This window comes from Arvicola amphibius, chromosome 11, assembly GCF_903992535.2.
Source record: "Arvicola amphibius chromosome 11, mArvAmp1.2, whole genome shotgun sequence".
In the NCBI taxonomy this organism is placed as follows: Eukaryota; Metazoa; Chordata; class Mammalia; order Rodentia; family Cricetidae; genus Arvicola; species Arvicola amphibius.
Window position 1 is genome coordinate 793,476 of NC_052057.2, and position 19,698 is coordinate 813,173.

Below are 19,698 nucleotides of genomic sequence, written 5' to 3' on the forward strand. Positions count from 1 at the left end.
GTTGTTTACTTGGAAGTTTTCATTAATCTTTCTTAAAAGAACAAATGTTATTTTATATATCATAAATGCATAATCTTTATAAGAAATACAAATAGCGGGGTGATGGTAGTGCACACCTTTAATCTCAGCACTCTGGAGGCAGAAGCAGGCAGATATCTAACTCCCTCTGTAGACAATTCCAGCCTTGTCTACAGAGAGAGCTCCAGAACAGGCAAGCTACACAGAGAAATCCTGCCTCAAAAAACCATCATCATCATCATCATCATAATTCAAATATTCCCAAAATGCTTAACTTAGGAAATGAATGCCTAGAAAAACCACACTGAGAAGTAATCTCTGAAAAGAGTATTCGGGTATAAACTTCTAAGCTTCATTTGTTATTGTTATTATTTTTTAGATGGAGTCTTACTCATTGGCCGGCTAGCCTTGAACTCATAATCCTCTCAGCTCAGCCTCTGAAGTTGCTGGGACTTTAGCACATATTACCAAACTGAGCTGAGATCCTAGATGCACATTTTAACTTATACATTAATTTGAATATATACTAAGCAATTAACAAGCACCTATACTACATATTCATATTATGCAAGATTACATAAATGCTAACTTTGCAAAAATGTAGCTATATTATTTATTCAGTACCTACTGTTTTCACACATACTACCCTCGTAAAAATAAAGAACGCTTTATGTTTTTGCATGTCATTTTAGCACAGGGACCACGCTAATCTCTATATCGTTCCCATTTTACTATATGTGCTCTCCCTTCGTATGAACTACTTCATGCATCCAGGCAAGTACACTACCACTGAGCAGCAACTCCAGGCTTAAGGACCTTCTTCTTATCCAAATGTGCCTATCCTCAGTGTTCAGTGAAGCTTGAGACTTTTCAGGGATCTCTTTCTACTTCTGTGATTCACAGCCATGAGATTCCTAACGACACTAATTAAGGAATTGTGAAAAATTCATAGATGACAAATTTAACAGGAACCCAAAGCTCCTGAAATCTCTCACTTTTTAATCCTTCTGTGAGGCAGAGGCAGAGATTCACACCTTCTGGACAGAGCTTATACCTGGCTGCTTTTTCGTCTCTGATGGTTTGGAAAGCAAATTAAAAAGAACATAAAGAAGATTTCTTTCTTTCTTTCTTTCTTTCTTTCTTTCTTTCTTTCTTTCTTTCTTTCTTTTTTTTTGCATTCCACCCCCAGCCACGGCAGCAGCTGAGCTGAGCCTTAATTGTACCCTTCACCTCGAAGATGTTACAGATGTCTAGAGGTAGTCATTACTGCAACACAGAGAACACTAAGGAAGCATAAACCATGGTGAGATGTTTGAAAAAGCAGAATGTGAATTCAGATATGGTTTGCCATTGCTGACTGTTGTAATTTATGCTTTGTTTTATTTATTGAGTCAGGGTCTGTCTCAAGATATCGTGAAAGCTTGCTTGGAACTGTCAAGATTTCTGCCTCAGTTTCCCATGTGCAGGTGTGCATGACCACACCCAGGTATTGTTATTTTTTTCTGTATATATTCCTCCCCTGGATTCTGAAGATATTTCTAGAACCAATTTTGTTTCTATAATAGAATAGAGTAGAAATATAATCATGGATTTCTTCTTTTAATATTCATTTTATGTTTGTGTGCCTGAGTACATGTGCACTACATGTGTGCAGAAACCCACAAAAGTCGGAAGAGCCCTCAGATTCGCGGGAACTCGATTTACAGGTGGTTGTGAGCTATCTACTATGGGTGCTGGGAAACCAGGTTGTCCGCAAGAGCAGCAAGTGCTCTTAATTACTGAGCCATCTTCCCAGACCCTATAACTGATTTCTTAATTGAATTCTATGAATACTATAGCATTTGTCCTTATGATATACAATATACAAATTTGAGGGTATAGCTTATTGGTATAATACTTGACAGACATATGAATGACCATTATATTACTAGGACTACAAAAAAATACAGTGTATACAATGCATTGGGCTTTAGTATATTCAAAAGTAACCATTAACCAGTTATCCACAACACTGATATCTAGTTCCAGAACATTTTCAATAGTCCAAGAATACTGTACCTATTAGGTTCATTCTTCATCCCTTACTCTCCCTCCTTAATACTCCTGGCCAATACTGATGAAATTTTAAGCTCTACATATGTGCCTATTCTGGAGATTTCTTAGTAGGATTATATAATATGTGACCTTTTGTGTGTCTGGCTTCTTTAACTAAGCACAGTGTTTTCAAGGCTTATTCATGTGTTGCATGCATCAAGACTTCATTCCTCTTCAGGGCATAATTATAGTCCACTGAGGGTACACAATACATTTTGTTTATCGATTTACCAGTTTATTAGCATTTAGATCATTTCAGGGTTTTTTAGTTCTGATAATGCTACTGTGCACAGTTGTGTGCATGTTTGTGTGTTGGCACTGTTTTCAATTCTGTGGGGTATAGATGTCTAGGAGTGGGATTTCCAGGTCATAGGAGAACTCTTTACTTACGTGATTCCCAATCTGATTCCTCCAATGACTGTATCATTTGACAGTCCTACTAGCCATACATTAGGGTTCCAATTTCTCTGAATCTCCAAAGGTTCTAGTGTCTAACTTTTAATTACAATTATAACTATCTATCCCAGTACATAATAAGTGGTGTTGTGGCTTCTACTAATTAGTATGTCTGAGAATATTTTGTGTGCACAGTGGATACATGCATCTTTTGGGAAGGGTCTGAATCCTTTGTTCTTATTAATTCATTTGTTTTTGTTTTTGTTTTGTTTTTTGAGACAGGATCCTACTACATAGCTCTGGCTGTCCTAGAACTCACTCTGTAGACAAGGCTGGCCTCAAACTCACAGAGATCTGCCTGCCTCTGCCTCCCGAGTGCTGGGATAAAAGGTGTGCCACCATGCTCAGCTGTGTTTAACTTTATAGACCAGCTTTGAATGTCTTCCTTTCTGTATGTCTTTCCCCCAAGACAAGGGCTCATGTATCCCAGATTGAGCTCACACTTGTTATGTAGCCAAGGATGAATGATTTCCTGTCTTCCTAACCCAAGTGCTGTAGTGCAATCTTTCTGCCCATTATTTAAAAGGATTGTTTAATTATAGTATAATTTGCCATAAATGTGAATGTAAGTCAGTTATATATGGTTTATATATTCTCTTCTGTTCTTCAGGTTGTTGGTATCCTTTGAAGCACAAAATCAAAACATTTGTCTTGGGGGAGGTTATAAACTTCTCATTCTTTTTCACAAAAGATTAAACAACTTTTAATAATAAAACATGTTTCTTTGGTTTTTTGCTTTTTGTTTTTTTGAGACAGGGTTTCTCTGTAGCTTTGAAGTCTGTCCTGGAGCTAGCTCTTGTAGACCAGGCCGGCCTTGAACCCACAGAGATCCGCCTGCCTCTCTGCCTCCCAAGTGCTGGGATTAAAGGAGTGTGCCACCACCGTGAGGCTACAGTTGTTTAAGTCCCTTGGTAATCCAGGCATGGTGACTCATGCCTATGATGCCTGTGTTTTAAAAGCTGAAGCAGAAGTATTGCCATGAATCCAAGACAGCAGCCAGGGCTATATAATACGCTCTAGGTGGCAGACAAAGACCCTGAGAAGTAAGACATTCTTCTCAAAACAAAATTATTGTGGCTGGAGAGATGGCTCTGTGATTAAGAGCACTGTCTGCTCTTCCAGAGGACCTGGGTTGCAGTTCCAGCAACCACATAGTGGCTCACACTTTGTAACTCCAGGTCTTTAGGTAATTCAGCGCCCTCTTCTGGCCTCCACAGGCACTGCAGGAGTGTGGTGTACAGACATCAGGCAGACAAAACACCCATATGTAGAAAATAAAAGTAACGGAAGAAAAGCAAATTAATGAAAAAAAATTTAAATCCTTGGGGATCTGAAAACAGGGCAATGTTTCCTAACTCACACTGAACAGTTTCATAGAATTCTATAGCAAACAGGAAAGTAATTCAGGAGTACATTCCAAGGAAAATAAGAAAAAAAAAATGGATAATTAAAAGGCAAAGCATTTAATGGGTAGAAAATTAAATTTCATATAGTTGCTATGTACGAATAAAAAACCTGTGATTTATTTTGACTTCTACTCATACCTGTAAGTGCATATAAAGCAGATAGTTAGAGGCTATTACATGAAACACAGCTGAAGGAAAATCTGTCCCACTGAGCTGAGAGGGACTGAAAGGAAACCAGGGTCGATTGCTTGGGTTAATGGGCTGGCGTCCAGAAATGACGAATGGCTACATTAAAGAAGTTATTACCTTTATATGTTGAATGATTACCGGTGATGTTTTAAATAATAAGTGTGGCTCTTGAAATAAAGCTTTCTGATTAATTCCTCATCCTTCTTTGAAATCCTTGGTAGTTAAAACTGACTTCAATATAACTCTGGAACTTTCAAGGAAGTTCATGGGAGCGCGCAGAGTTAGCAGTTTATAAATTTTCTTTATTTCACAGAGGAAAACAGGCACAGGAACTGGTTACCTCTTCTGTGGTCGTCCTGATGAAAATCTCCTGGGCTTGTTTCCTCTTTGTAAATACACTCCACCATACTTACAGGAACGCGCAGATTCTTAAAGGAGAACCGGTTCCTGGTGGGCAGGGAAGGCTGAAATCTGAGAGGGCTGGAAGGAAAGGTTAGGTCAGTAAGACAAGCAAGAAGAGAAATATGGGGTCAGAAAGCTATTCAAGCAGTCTTCTTAAAAGAATTCAGAACTTAAGCAGAATTAAACAGCCTACTTAAGCCTCAGGACCTCACACACGCCAAGCGGCCCTGTCACTCAGGGACACCCTCCACCCACCTGGGAATTTTTATGGGCTTACGGAAAGAATTACTTTCTCAAACCTCACCTGGGTCTGCAATGGGTGACATGAAGAGATGACAAGAGCATTTGACATAAAGTGATCGCAACAAGATGCCAGGGGCTGGATACCTTGTAGAGTGCTTGTACATTTGAAGCTACGTGTATTCTTCAGAGAGTCCTCTAACTGTCCTGGATGAGTTGAAGAACCGGCATCTAGGGAAGAGTGTGCTGTACACTGTCCATCACTGGGGCAGAATCCCCAAGAAACAATGTAAGAGGGAGACATGTTTATTTTGGCTCAAAGGCTCAGAGGTCTGTGACCAGCTGGCTCTACTGCTTGAAGCTTGCAGCAAGGCAAAATGTCATGTCGGACAATCATAGTGGGAAAAGGATGCTCAGCTCATGGTGGAGAGAAAGTAGGATATAGCCCTGCCTCCACTTCCACTAAGTAGGTGCTACTTCCTAACTTCCTCCAACTCAGTAGCCCCTTTATGATCTGCAAACTCTTTATGACCCACAAACTGGGGGCCGAGTCTTCAAGTCTTGGGGGTGTGTGTGGGGGGTGGTCATTTCAGATTCAAGCCATAGCAACTAACCAAAAACACTAACATGCAGCGGATCAGTGAGAGAGCTTCAGTTGTGAACACTTAATAAAACTCATCCCCATGAATCATGTTCACAAACAAAAAGGACATTTACTATGCTCCCAGACAAGGAAGTTCAGGACTAGGGCAGGGTTGACTGGTGTCATTAAAAAAGAAACAAAATGAGAGGGGTCTTCTATCCTTCTGGTGTGCCATAGTGGGTCACCTGCTGCCCTTGGACAGTGGGGAAGTAACTGGTAATTCTTGACATGCAGAGAAAGAAGACCCCCTTGCACGAATGAGAAAGTCCTTTTAAGAACCCCACAAGACAGGTCACATGTTTATTTGGAAGCCAATTACTGGTCCCAGGATGGACTGTCCTGGATTGACTGTGCCAGTCGTATTGTTATAGACAAGAATGAAAGCCATTGTGTCCTTCCTTAAGAGTTAATCCAGTTGGGCAGGACCCTTGATTTCCTGCTATCATGTGCTGACCATACAGGGAACACCACAAAACTTTACATGTGGGATGAATAGTAGAGACTCAACCATATTTAGTAAGGTCTGTAACAGAGCAAGACAGTTCCTCCATCTTGTGTTTTTGATAAGGTTATAGACTCCCGGTTGGCAGCCTTCACAGCAATATGTTAATTGTGCTGTGATTTTCAGTTGATGAGAGACTTCAGTCAAACTCCAGACAGAGAATCCCCTTTTCCCTCCCATGTCCTGGTAATTTTTCTCTATACTGCTTCACTTGGACACCCATTAAATCATGACTTTTGGTTTAGCTGACTTTTGGTTTAGAGAGCACAACAGCCTTCTGAGACAAAAGATAAGGGACACCTGGCTCCCTCAGTACCAGTCAAAGCAGGAAGTAGAGGGAAAGCTACAACAGTGATAAGTGCTCCGCTGCCCAGCCCCCAGCTTGCCTGTCCCGAGTTTTACCTCCCCAGTGGGAGCTGCAGTCAATGCTGTCACCCTCAGGCTGGCCTCAAGGGGACCTACTCCCTCCTAGTAACCTTTGGTACAAGATGGAGAAATCGCTTACCTTCACTCCCTGGGGCATAGTTAAGTCAGCCCGAAACATTTAAATAAGCTTTCCCTAAAGGCCTGGTGGTAAAAGAGGGAAGGGAGCCAAAGAAACCTGAGCCAGCTGCTCTTCTGTGAAGACAAACCTCATTCATCCTGAGTTGGTGCCTGGGCCTGTCTGCCTCTGAGTTGTGAGGTCACCTTTTCTTTTCCTTCCAGGAATGAAATGAATTCTTACAGCAGAGTGACTCCCAGTCAGACACCTTCAGCTCTCAGTCTTTGATTTTCGGGTTAAGTCCCCTCTTTTCTCTGGTACTCAACGCCTTCACTGGTTCACTCTCTGGTGGAGGCTGTCACGCTCCATCTCAGAAGTGTAACTTTTCTGGGGTTTTTTGTTTGTTTGTTTGGTTTGGTTTGGTTTGGTTTTGGTTTTGGAGACAGGGTTTCTCTGTAGCTTTGGAGCCTGTCCTGGAACTAGCTCTTGTAGACCAGGTTGGCCTCAAACTCACAGAGACCTACCTGCCTCTGTCTCACGAGTGCTGGGGCTAAAGGCGTGCGCCATTCCTGTCCAGCACAAGCTTACTATTCTTAAAAGAGATATACATTATTTTTTAAAAAGTTTTTCTGTGACTCTCCCACAGACTAATTAAAATAATTACTTTTATGTTTCTAGAAAGTTAATAGCTTATACTAGCTGTTCTGTGTGAAGACAAGGCTTAAAGGCAACAGAGATGTGATCGGGACAGCAAAACACTCTGCGTTAGGGTTTTGACTACTATGACAAAACACCATGACCAAAAAGCAAGCTGGGGAGGAAAGGGTTTATTTGGCATTGCTGTTCATCACTGAAGGAAGTCAGAGCAGGAACTCAAACAGGCAGAATCCCAGAGGCAGGAGCTGGTAAAGGGGCCATGGTGAGGAGTTGCTTACTGACTTGTTTCCCACGGCTTGCTCAGCCTGCTTTCTTATAGAACCCAACAGCCCAGGGATGGCACAACCCACAATGGACTGGACCCTCCCCTACTGATCACGAAATGAGAAAATGCCTTATAGCTGGATCTCACAGAGACATTTCCTCAGCTGAGGCTCCTTCCTCTGATGACTCTAGCTTGTGCCAAGCTGACACATAAAACCAGCCAGTACACGCTGGTTCCCTAACTCTAATTTTGTTTTTATTTTTTAGAAAAGAATATAGGCTTTGAGGGCTAGAGAGGTGGACGACTCAGGGGTTAAGAGCACTGGACGCTCTCCCAGAGAACCTGGATTTGGTTCCCAGGTCCCATATAGCTGTTGACAACAGTATGTAATGCCAGAGGATCCAACACCCTCTTCTGGTCTGTAAGGGCACCGTAAACATGTGGTGCACAAGCACAACATGCAATCAAAACACCCAAATATATAAAAGAAAAATGAATGAATCCCCAAATAAAGTACACAGGCTTGGAGTCAAGTGCCCTTGCCCTTAATATTGTTGAATCTCAATCTATTCATTTGTAAAATAATTCTTCCCAGGGTTATAAAATGACAGCTGAACAGAAAGTTCCCTGTGATTTATTTAGGAAATAGTCAGTAAAGCACAAATACTGCTTTTCTTAGGCCAAATAAGAGAGTAAAGATTATGAAGGCCTTGTTTAACAATAACAGCAATAGTAAATGGCTACCCAATATCTACTGGTCTGATTTAGTTGGATCCCATTCCTGGGGACTCTAGAGGCACCTGGATCTGAAATCACACTGCTCTGCATTTGCTGGTACAGGGACTCTGACTGCCGAGGAATTAGAATTGTGGACGCCATGGGTGTAAAGAAGATCACGGGCCCACAGGTCTCTCTCCACTCCTGCTTCCACCCTTTTAATGCAGGACTTGAAGGAGATTTAGTCTCTGGTTCAGTCCCTTGCAATGCAAATACTATCCACAAAAACACAATCAAATGGGCATGGGGGTAAAGCCTGTGATCCAAGACTCAGGAGTCAGAGGTGGGGGGACTGCAGTGACTTTGAAAATGGAGCTACAGAGTGAATTCCAAATCAGCCCAGGCCAGAGTGAGCCATTCCTCAAACCAAAACACACAGAACAAAACCAGAGGACCTGGGGGATGACTCGGTAGGCAAAGGTGTTTTTTTAAGCCAGGCGGTGGTGCATGCCTTTAATCCCAGCACTTGGGAGGCAGAGGCAGGCGGATCTCTGTGAGTTCGAGGCCAGCCTGGTCTACAAGCGCTAGTTCCAGGACAGGCTCCAAAGCTACAGAGAAACCCTGTCTCGAAAAACAAACAAACAAAAAAGAATGCAACACATCTTTGCACCATTAAAACAAATGTTCCACAGCATAAACAAATGTAATACATCCTAAAATAATAATCCCCAACCCCCTCTCATTTAGAAAACAAACAGGCATCCAAGCAGTGGTGGCGCACACCTCTAATCAGTGGCAAAGGCAGTCGGCAGTCGGATCTTTGTGAGTTTGAGGCCAGCTGTGGTCTACAAGAGCTAGTTCTAGGACAGGCTCCAAAGCTACAGAGAAACCAAAAAGAAAAAGAAAGGGAGGGAGGGAGGGAGGGAGGGGGGAGGGGGGAAGAGAGAGAAAGAGAGAGAGAGAGAGAGAGAGAGAGAGAGAGAGAGAGAGAGAGAGAGAGAGAGAGAGAGAGAGCAAGCAAGCGAACAGGCAGCAGGGCCACAGTGGTGGTAATGCCGTTAATCAAAGAGCTCTAACTCAGAGATCTGACTGTCTCTGGCCTCTCAACATTAAAAAGAAAGTGAAAAGTTACAATTTCTCAGCATTTCAGGAGATCAGGCAGACAAATGAAGCTTCACCACCATGGCTCTGTAAGTGGCTGCACAGAGAGCAAGGATTTGGAAAGGAAAGCACAATCTCACTAAAGGAATGCCGTCCTATCTCTTTAGTGTGGTTTAGGGCGGCTCCTCCTTCCTGAGGGGTGGACCCTTAGCCAAGTGGTTGACCTGCCAAACTGGAATATTAGGTCTCCACCCAGGCTGGAGATTCCATTCTCTTGACCAAAAGGGAATAGTTTTCCCTTGTGAGCCTCTGCTGCTACTATGACCGTAAATCACCGAGGAGATAGACCGAGATTGGGAAATGGAAATAACACATTTCTACCACGACCATCTAGAGCTCCGGTTCCTTGGCTGAAAGGGTTGACGTCAGGACTGGAGTCTCAGCCCCGCCCTCACCCAGAGCCTCCAGGAAGGGCGCTCATTTAGGGTTAGATAAGAAACCAGAGCTCCTTTCTGCCCAGAGAAGCAAGACATTTCAGAACTTTTGCTTTTTTAGTGGGTTCCTTCCAGTTTTGACCCCCTGTTCTCATTATTATTTTAACATCATTTTTTGATTGCTATTGCTAATATATAGAAGATATTTGTAGAATTGTTCTTGTATCCTGTAACCTGGCTGTGCTACTATATTTGTATCCTTGTTGAATTTTTTGTATGTTTGTTTGTTTTGTTTGTCCTGTCCTGGAACTTGCTCAGTAGACCAGGTTAGCCTTGAACTCACAGAGATCCATCTGCCTCTGCCTTTTAATCTGCTGGGATTAGAGGTGTGCACCACCACTGCCCATTGTTGATGTTTTAATGTTTATAGGTGTCTTGCCTGCATGTATGTCTGTGCACCACATGTGTGCCTGCTGCCCAAAGAGGCCAAGAGAGCACCACATCTATGAAACTAGAGTTACAGACAGTTGTGAGCTGCTATGTGGGTACTGAAAATTAAACCCTGGTCCTCTGAAAGAGCAACTGGTGCTCTTAACCACTGAACCTTCTCTCTAGCCCACCTTCCTCTTTTTTTTTTTTTTTTTTAACCAGTAAGTTTCTTTCAAGTATTGGCTTTTATTAGAGAATACACTTTATATTATTTCGTTAAAATTTTATAAATTAAGCTGGGTGATGGTGTACACCTTTAATCCTAGAGGCAGGTAGACCTCTGTGAGTTCTAGGCCAGCTTGGTGTACAGATCGAGTTCCAGGACAGCCAAGGCTACACAGAGAAGCCCTGTCAAAAAAAAAAAAAAAATAAAAAATAAAAAAAAAATAAATAAATAATAAAAATAAATTATGTGTATGGGGCGTTTTGTCTGTATGTAAATCTGTGCACCACATGCATGCCTGGAACCCATAGGGGCCAGAAGATGGCTTTGGACCCCTGGTACTAGAGTTACAGATGGTTGTGATACCCCCATGAGGATGCTGCAATGGATCTTGGGTTCTTTGGCAGCCAATGTTCTTACCCTCAGAGCCATCCCCAGCCCCTCTTCCTTTATTTTTTCTGGCATTCGCTTGGTTCATTTTTTCTTATATCACTGTGCTACCCATGGAAACACTTCCTGTTATCACATCTGTTCTGTTTCATCTGATAATAAAGAGTCACTCCTTGGTGTTTGTTGTTTGTTGGGTTTTTCTAGTTTTTGTGAGAGGATCATGTTACTAGAGCAGGTTGGTCTCCAAGTCGTGACGTTCCTAAATCAGTCTTTGGATAGCTGAGATCACGTGTGTGTGCGGTCATGCCCAGAACTCCCACTTCTTTTATCATTTTCATGATGCCTCCCCTACCTTCGTCTTCCTTTTGAGACTGGATCTCCCTGCCCTGCCTAGGCTGGAATTCCTTTTGTAGAGCAGGTTGACCTCAAACTCACAGATATCCCCGTTTCTAGAGATTAAAGTTATGCGTCACCATGCCTGGGTGCTTCTTCATTCTTTTACCTCTTCTACATTTGAACCTAAATCGGGTCTCAGGGCTCGATAGACGGTTAGTGGCTAAGAGCACTTGGTGTTTTTGCGGAGGACCCAGGTTAGGTTCCCAGTACCCACACAGCGGCTCATTGTCTGAAGTCCAATTTCAGGGGATGTGATGTGCTCTTCTGGGCTCCCTGGGCACCAGGCTCACTCACGGTGCACAGACACATACACAAGAAAATACTCATACTCAATAAAAAAAAATAAAAGATCTTAAATCAGTCTCATGCTGCTTTTTTTTCAGTCCAGTCTGACAACACCTTTAAATTGGACTACTGAACTTGTTCACATCCAGTGTTATGAATGCTACTTTTTGCTTTTTCTGTTCTGCTTTTGAGACAGGGTCTCACTAGGTAGACCTGTCTATCCTGAAAGTCATCAAGTCTGTCCTGTAACTCACAGAGATCTGGAGTGCTGGGATTAAAGGCATGTGCCACCAAGAACAGACAGTACGACTCTTAGCTGAGCATCTCTCCAGCTCCGACTTTGTGCTTCTTATCCTCAAGCCTCTCTCCTGAAAGCTAGGATGACAGGCATGCATCCTCACACCCAGTTTATAAAGAGCTGAGGATCAACCCTGGAGCTTTGTGTGTGTTGGGCTAGTACACTACCAGCTGAGCTACATCTCTAGTCCCTAAGTAGAGGTTGTCTAAATAGTTCTTTTCTTTTCTTTTCTTTTCTTTTCGTGTGTGTGTGTGTGTGTGTTGGGGGCACACAGGGGGAGCCACAGAACCGTCCCTGTCACAGAAATCATAATCTTTGTCTTATTTCAAAAGGCTGAAAGACATTTCAAATATTTAAAATTGATTGAATTGGCAACCGTCAAGATTTTCATTTTTTTATAGTTTTTATTGCACTATATATTTTTCTCTGCTTCCCTCCCTTCCTCCCCATCCCCTTCTGCACTCTCCCATGATCCCCATGCTCCCAATTTACTCAGGAGATCTTGTCTTTTTTACTTCCCATGTAGAATAGATAGTTCTTGTTTTCTGTATATGGGTATGTGGCTTGACTCCTCTTACTTTCCACAGAAGTAACCTGTGTCATTATAAATCTATACTCTTTCTCCCCCACCCTATGCTCTTTCTACAGATCTCTATTTTCTGTGTATTACGATGCTTTAATATAGAAAAACTTTCCTTGCTGGGACCAAATGCCCCTGTAAAGTTAGCCATAGCAAAGAATCAGCATGCCTTAACACGCAAAGTAATTGACCAAAGCACAAAGCACACGTCCCTGGCACATGTGTGGCCAGAGGTGAAATTCCTTTGCTTTGGTCTTCACAGACCTAGTAAAAGGCAACAAAAAATCAGCCTTAGGTAGCTGATTTTTCCAACTATCCAAACTAGCCTGACTTAAATTGTTTACTCTGCCCTGCCTTTTCTGTCTTACAGAAATTCCCCCAAAGCTTCTCTTGTTGGTGCTCCACAGCTAGGTCACCTGACCCTAATCTGGCACTGATCATTGGGTGGCAGCCAGTGGGCTCCTTTCTAGACCCTGTGAGGGTAGCAAATACTGATTTCTTGGGCCTCCAAGGCTCGTCTTGTGACTCTCTCGAATATCTATCACACCGAAGAACACTGGGCAGAGAAGCTCACCAGAAGACTGTTCACCTGGTCTGGGCTTGATCTCCAACATTGCCTACCTTGATAAATCAATAAGAGCACGCTGAATACCGATACTGAACTACAAATGCAGGTTTCCTCTCAGACTCTCAGAACAGGCACCCGACATTAGCAGCTCCAGAAAAATGTAATCTTTGTGCTTAAACGCTTGGCTCCTAGCTCGACTTCTCCCACAGTGTGGTTTAGGGCAAATCACAAACCACTGAGTCTTCTTTCCTCCTCTGACCCCAGAAGACTCGAAGAGATAGTGAGATCATGTAAATGATTTTTCTATTAGCTCAAGACTTTGTCCATGCTAACTTTTTTTTCCTTTTGACAAATATAAGAAAAACACCTACTTTTCTTGATACTGTGTTTTCAGTATAACTATTGGAGGCCTCAACTATTTAAAACAGTTCCTATTTTAGCAATTACCAGGAAGGAGAAATGCAGAAACAGCACTGGGGGTAGAAAACTGAGGTTATGTGGTGTTTCAGAAAGGAGAAATTCTGTCCGCACTCATTTTCAAGGTGTTCAGAGTTGGCAGTTTAAATACCTTCTACTGATACTGAGTGACTCTGGCAATATACGAATTCTGAAAACAGAATTAACTTAGCCATCCCGGATGCTAGTGTAGGACTGACAAGAGCTGGTGGTCCGTGTGTTTCCCACGTTAACGATCCTTTGCGATGGGTGGGGTGATTGTTATTATTTCCGTTTCACAGGGATCTAAAAGTCAGGGATCGAGTGGCTTGCCTGTGATTACTAACTAGCTGGTGAGGAAGCTGGAGCTTGAGTCAGGTCAATTAACTGCAAATTACAGTCTCAGAACTGCTGAGACAATCTTAAAATAAAGTATCTTCTGAGTGGATAAAGGTCACCTCACACCTAAATAATAATGTTGAAAAAATACACATCTGATTGATTAGTCAAAAAAATCTCATTATAGTCAATACAAATGCATAGATCCAAAAGATATTTGAATAGGAAAAAGAATTGTGCATTTAAGGGAAGACCCTAAGCTAGGAGCGATGGCACATGCCTGTAATCCCAGCCCTTGGGAGGTGAAGGCAGGAGGATAGGAATTCAAAGTCTACCTTGATATATGTATAATAAGTTTGGTATTTGATGCATCCTGGACGTAGGGCGGTGGTGTGGGGGAGGGGCAGCTATGACTATCCAAACAGTAGTAACACATTGTCTTAAACAGGGTTTCTATTATTGTGGTGAAAAGACCATGGCCAAAAGCAACTTGGGGAGCAAAGGGTTTATTTCACTTACTTTCCCATATCACTATTCGTCGTGGAAGCAGTCAGGGCAGGAACCTGGAGGCAGGAGCTAACGCAGAGGCCATGGAAGGGAGCTGCTTCTTAACTTACTTCCCATGGCTTGCTCAATCTGTTTTCTTATAGCACCCGGGAGCACCAGTCCAAGGATGGCACCACCCACAATGGACTGGGCTCTCCCTAGCAGTCTCTAAGAAAATGTTATATCAATTTGCCTACAGCCTGACTTTTTTTTTTTTTTTTCGAGACAGGGTTTCCCTGTAGTTTCTAGAGCCTGTCCTGGAGCTAGCTCTTGTAGACCAGGCTGGCCTCGAACTCAGAGATCCGCCTGCCTCTGCCTCCCGAGTGCTGGGATTAAAGGCATGCGCCACCACCGCCCGGCTACAGCCTGACTTTTATGGAGGCATTTTCTCAACTAAGGTTCCTTCCTGTCAGGTGACTCTAGCTTGTGTCAAGCTGACAGAACTAGCCAGCACATCCATAATGTCTGTATTATATGCCTGGCTGCAAGTCTCTAAATTTTGCAATACATTTCATTCATGTGTTATATCATTCCATATATTAATGCATGTGTAAACTTTGTAAGAAGTTAAGAAAAAATTTCGTGTACATAATCCTTATTGACTGGTCATAAGTGTATTTTGATAAATAGCTAGTAGAAATAATTTCCTGCCAGGTGTGGTAAAATTTGCTTTTAATTACAGTCATTGGAAAGCAGAAGCAGGTGAGTCTCTGTGTCTACATAGGGCGTCCCAGGCCAGCAAAGGCTATATAGTGAGACTTTTTATGTCCAAAAAGGATATATAAATCTCCCTTTTGGGGTGGGGGAGATACCAGGGTAAGGGGACTCAGGAAAAGGAGGAAGGAAGCAAGAAAGCTTTTTTTGGGGGGGGGGGGTGTTTTTTTTTTGATACAGGGTTTCTCTGTAGCTTTGGAGCCTGTTCTGGAAATAGCTCTGTAGACCAGGCTGGCCTCAAACTCAGAGATCTGCTTGCCTCTGCCTCCCAAGTGCTGGGATTAAAGGTGTGTGCCACTACTACCTGGTGGAAGCACCTTTTTTTTTTTTTTTTTTTTTTTTTTTTTTTTTTTTTTTAGCATCTGTGTATTCTTCGCCAGGCATTTCTCTGTAAACTTCATTTCATAAAACTTGACTAGGAAGCTAGAAGCTAACTGCTCTTAATGATTTTTCCTCCCTTGTGGATAGCATCAGGCTTACTTATTTTCCTACTGCAGTACTGGGCAAGGAACCCAGGGCCTTGCATGTGCTGGGCAAGCATTCTGTCACTGAGCTATGCTTTAGCCTTAGTAACAGAATGTTTGGTGTGCACATGGGTCTTGTGTGCCAGCCTGTCTTTATTCCCAGCATGTCAAGACAGTGTAAGCAGAAAGCCTATATGGGATATGTGGATGATACTCTGTAAGAAAGGAACATGACTTCCTGTTTGCCTTTTCTTCTCAGTGGAGTGCATGTTGATTTTTCATGTTGGACCACATGGATGAGAACACAGTATGGCTGACAGAGGAACAAGACTAATGCCACCATGGAGTCTATAGATCGGCTGTGGACTGCCCATACTTGGGTTGTCTGTTACATTAGGGATGGCTTCTACCTTGTTTATTCTACTGTTATTTGAGTCCTTGTTGGTGTCTACCTGAGTTGTGGAACGTGGTAGACGTCACCAAATTTCTAATTAATCTAATTTCAGGAAGATTAGAGTGTTTCCTAAGATCAAACTACTCGAGGTAAGACTGAACTGAGACCCCCATTTTCACTTTCTGAAATGTTCTGACTGGAGAGACGAGAGGTCTGGAGCTTGTATGTTTAGACAGTGGTAATGGCCGTGTGGGGAGTGAAGAAAAGTGAATTCCCTGCCCCAGACAGATTTTGTCCCTGTGGTAGCAAAGAGAACAGAGGCCCCGGTGTGACTGCACCTCTGTACTTTTATAACACTGATATCACCATGTACAGATTTAATCTCGGCTTCTTTTCTCAATTTTCTTGCTTTGTTTCCTGGAACAAGTTCTTTCTTCTTGTCTGCCAATCACAGCAAATGCCCAGAGGCGGGTAGGGCAGGAGAAATGACTCCTACAGAAGCCTTTCACCAGGCTAGGGACAGAACTAGCTGAGAGGGGCACGCAGGAGAAAGCTGCCCAGAGAGGAAGTCTCACACTCCTGGATGACAGAAAAAAAGGGAGAGTTACCGAGTGCCTACTCTATTCTAAACTCTGAGGAGGCTGCTAACATTTACTGTATTTTTCCACATCTTAGAGCCATCACAAGAACTAGGTATTATTCACACTTACTGTTGAGAAAGAAGGACAATACAGTCACACAGCTGTGAGACAGCTGGCCCCAAAGCAAGGACAATACAGTCACACAGCTGTGAGACAGCTGGCCCCAAAGCAAGGACAGTACAGTCACACAGCTGTGAGACAGCTGGCCCCAAAGCAAGGACAGTACAGTCACACAGCTGTGAGACAGCTGGCCCCAAAGCAAGGACAGTACAGTCACACAGCTGTGAGACAGCTGGCCCCAAAGCCCACATTCTTTCCCGTATACTTTGCTAATGTTTTAAAGTTCTTTTGCACATTTTCTCATCTTCAAATATATTGTTCTTGGGTAGAGGCAAAGATGAGACACGTTAAAGTTTGTGCTTAGCACATATGAGGCCCTGGGACTCTTCGGAAACTCATCAGAGAGCTCCAGGGCCAGCTCCTGCACTCTCATCTTGAGGCCGACAAGGAGTGTAAGGGCTTTGGCAGTGAAACTTGTGGATGTTTTCTAAGACACTCCAAATGCCAAAAGCTCATTTAATTTGGTTATCCAGCTTTATAAATTATGCCTCTGAACAACCAACCTATTTATAAGTAGGATAGTGTTAAGAGACGGCTTGCGGCTGTCAGTGTGTGGTGGGTTAGAGATTTGTCCGTCGGCAGGTGGAGCAAAGAGCTGGTGTAGGCGTCTTCGTTAAGTCGGTTCATGTTACATTAAATCATTTATTACAGGTATCACATGATTGACTGCTTTCATCTTCCATCTGTTGGTTGAGTGTATGGAATGAAAACGTAGAGAATTTTTAAAAAGTTCTGTTAATAGGGTTAATTTTAGAAAACTTTGTAGAGTGAATATTTATACTTGATTAAGCAGTTGCCATCTCTGGGAATATACTTTTTAGATTTGGAAATTGGAAATCATTTATTTTGGGGGAATATAACTTAGAATGAAATTCTCACTTTACATAGTCTGACAATATAAAATATATACTTACTGTATAATCCTTGGACAATTTAATGTTAACAAAAGCATATATTGTCACGTTTTTCAATACTAGGTATGGTTATTTAAGGTAAGGCTCAAGTTTTAAATTTTTACTTTAATCAAACGTTTCTAACCAAAAATTGTGTTTTACTTGAGACACTTTTTTATTATTATATAATGACAAGTATTGTTAATATCAAAACAAATATACAAAGTTCATCATTTGTGAAAGCAAGAAATATCACCTAGGCACTTTCTGTTCAGATTCACTGCTTGGATGCTGACTTTAACTGATGTCTGTTACACAGACTCCAGGTGCCTGCTCCTCATGCAGGACTCTGATGTAAACAAACATCTGGGCACAGTTACCTTTTCCTTCTCCAGAACACATGGTCCAGCCAGTTGCACAGATGCCTTTAACCTTATGCTAACTTCATATTTAACTGTGTGTTATATTGACTCTTGTTAATCTTGATGTAAAAGTTTTCCTCATATAACTTTGTGCCTTAATGTTTCCCACAAAGCTGTACAGTTATTACCTCCTGACTTATGTTCTGGATGTTTGCCGACTGTTGGGTTTTATTGTGGCCGTTTGGTGGTCTCTCTCTCTCTCTCTCTCTCTCTCTCTCTCTCTCTCTCTCTCTCTCTCACTTTGTCACAAAAGACTTGAATTGGAAGTTTCTGTCATTATCATTACAACCTTGAATTTAATTTGAAGTCTTCAATGTAATAACTTTGAGTTAAAGTTAAAAAGCCCCACACTGTGACCTGTATCACAGTATTTTCAGATGCATCATTTTTAAATGTATTAAACTGTGATCCTAATAGTGCTGGACATGGTGACATATGGCTTCCACACATAACATCAGAGTAATTTTATATCGTAATAATTAATAAATAATTAACTTTTAATGTTGGGAATGGAATCCAGGGCATGCAGGCATATATATGCTCTACTACTAAACAACACCACAATTATTTTTGTTTGTTTTGTCTATTTATTTATGTATGTGTTTATTTATTTGTTTTGGTTTTTCAAGACAGGGTTTCTCTATAGCTTTGGTTCCTGTCCTAGGATTAACTCTGTAGACCAGGCTGGCCTTGAACTCACAGAGATCCACCTGCCTCTGCCTTCTGAAGTCATTCACTACCATGGCCAGCATATTTTTTGTTTTGTTTTGTTTTTTGTTTTTTGAGACAGGGTTTCTCTGTAGCTTTGGAGCCTGTCCTGGGACTAGCTCTTGTAGACCAGGCTGGCCTCGAACTCACAGAGATCCACCTGCCTCTGCCTCCCTAGTGCTGGGATTAAAGGCGTGCGCCACCACCGCCCAATGGCCAGCATATTTTATACAAATATTTTTTAATAATCTTCTTCCTGAACCAAGTTTTACCATGTGGAATTTTCCACTTGAAGTCTCATATCAGTGGTCACACAGTTTCAGATTTTGAAACATTTTATGTTTCCTGATTAGAATGCTCAATCTGTATTATCATGTAAGTATTTTTGGGGAAGGTCATCATTACAAAGACATTTGAAGTTTGAAGGATTTCCTGGAACTCATTCAATAAACCAGACTGGCCTCCAAGTCAGAGATCCACCTGTCTCTGCTTCCTGAGTGCTGGGATTAAAGGTGTGTGCCACCATGCCCAGTTTCTAAAAAGGCAGAATTCTAAAAATAAAAATAATGGCCCAAGATTTCCTCAACTTTCTTCATCTACTGGAGATGACTTTACCCGTTAATTAAATAAATTACCTACTAAACTGCAAGCTCCCAGTCAAATTCTATTTTAAAAGTTGTTATTTTAGAAAGAATGACATGTTCTAAACAAAAGAGAAAAGCAGGGAGAGGCAAAATAAACAAATGCCAAGCCACTTTTGACCAGAGGGCATGTCTTGGTTCTAGAAAATCACTAATTATTTGGATTGCGAGTCTGGATGGCAGAGTCCAACCTTAGCATCCACAGAATGCCAACAGTCCCATAAGCTGTCCTCCTGCCAGCGTGGTGCTTCATGATGTGACCTCAGCCCTCCAGAGGCTGAGGGAAGAAAAGTGCCACAGCCAGAGACAAGTCTGGGCTGCAGAGTTAGTCTCGGGTCTTGCTGAGCCACAGAGACCCTGCCAGAAGGAGGCAGGGGAAAAATGGAAAGAAATAAACACCAGACATGGCTGGCTTCATTAATATCCCCCCACTGTGGTTTTTACTCTTGGGTACTAAGAGAACGTAAATTCAGTTTTTATTCTGGAGTTGGCAGCCAAATTCTATTGGTAAAGTTTTACAGTAGTGAAATGTTAGCTGTAAAGAAATTGGAGTTAAATTATTACTGACAGCTGTTTGTGTAACCCAGTGGTTGAGGACTTGTGTTGG

At 42.2% G+C, this 19,698-nt stretch overlaps 1 non-coding gene across 1 annotated transcript; it reads right to left on the reverse strand.

Moving 5' to 3' along the window:
- Window positions 1-670: 670 nt before the first annotated feature.
- Window positions 671-776, reverse strand: LOC119826986. The gene has a single exon (XR_005287538.1). It is a non-coding gene; the product is annotated as a U6 spliceosomal RNA (small nuclear RNA).
- Between the last annotated feature and the right edge of the window lie 18,922 nt (window positions 777-19,698).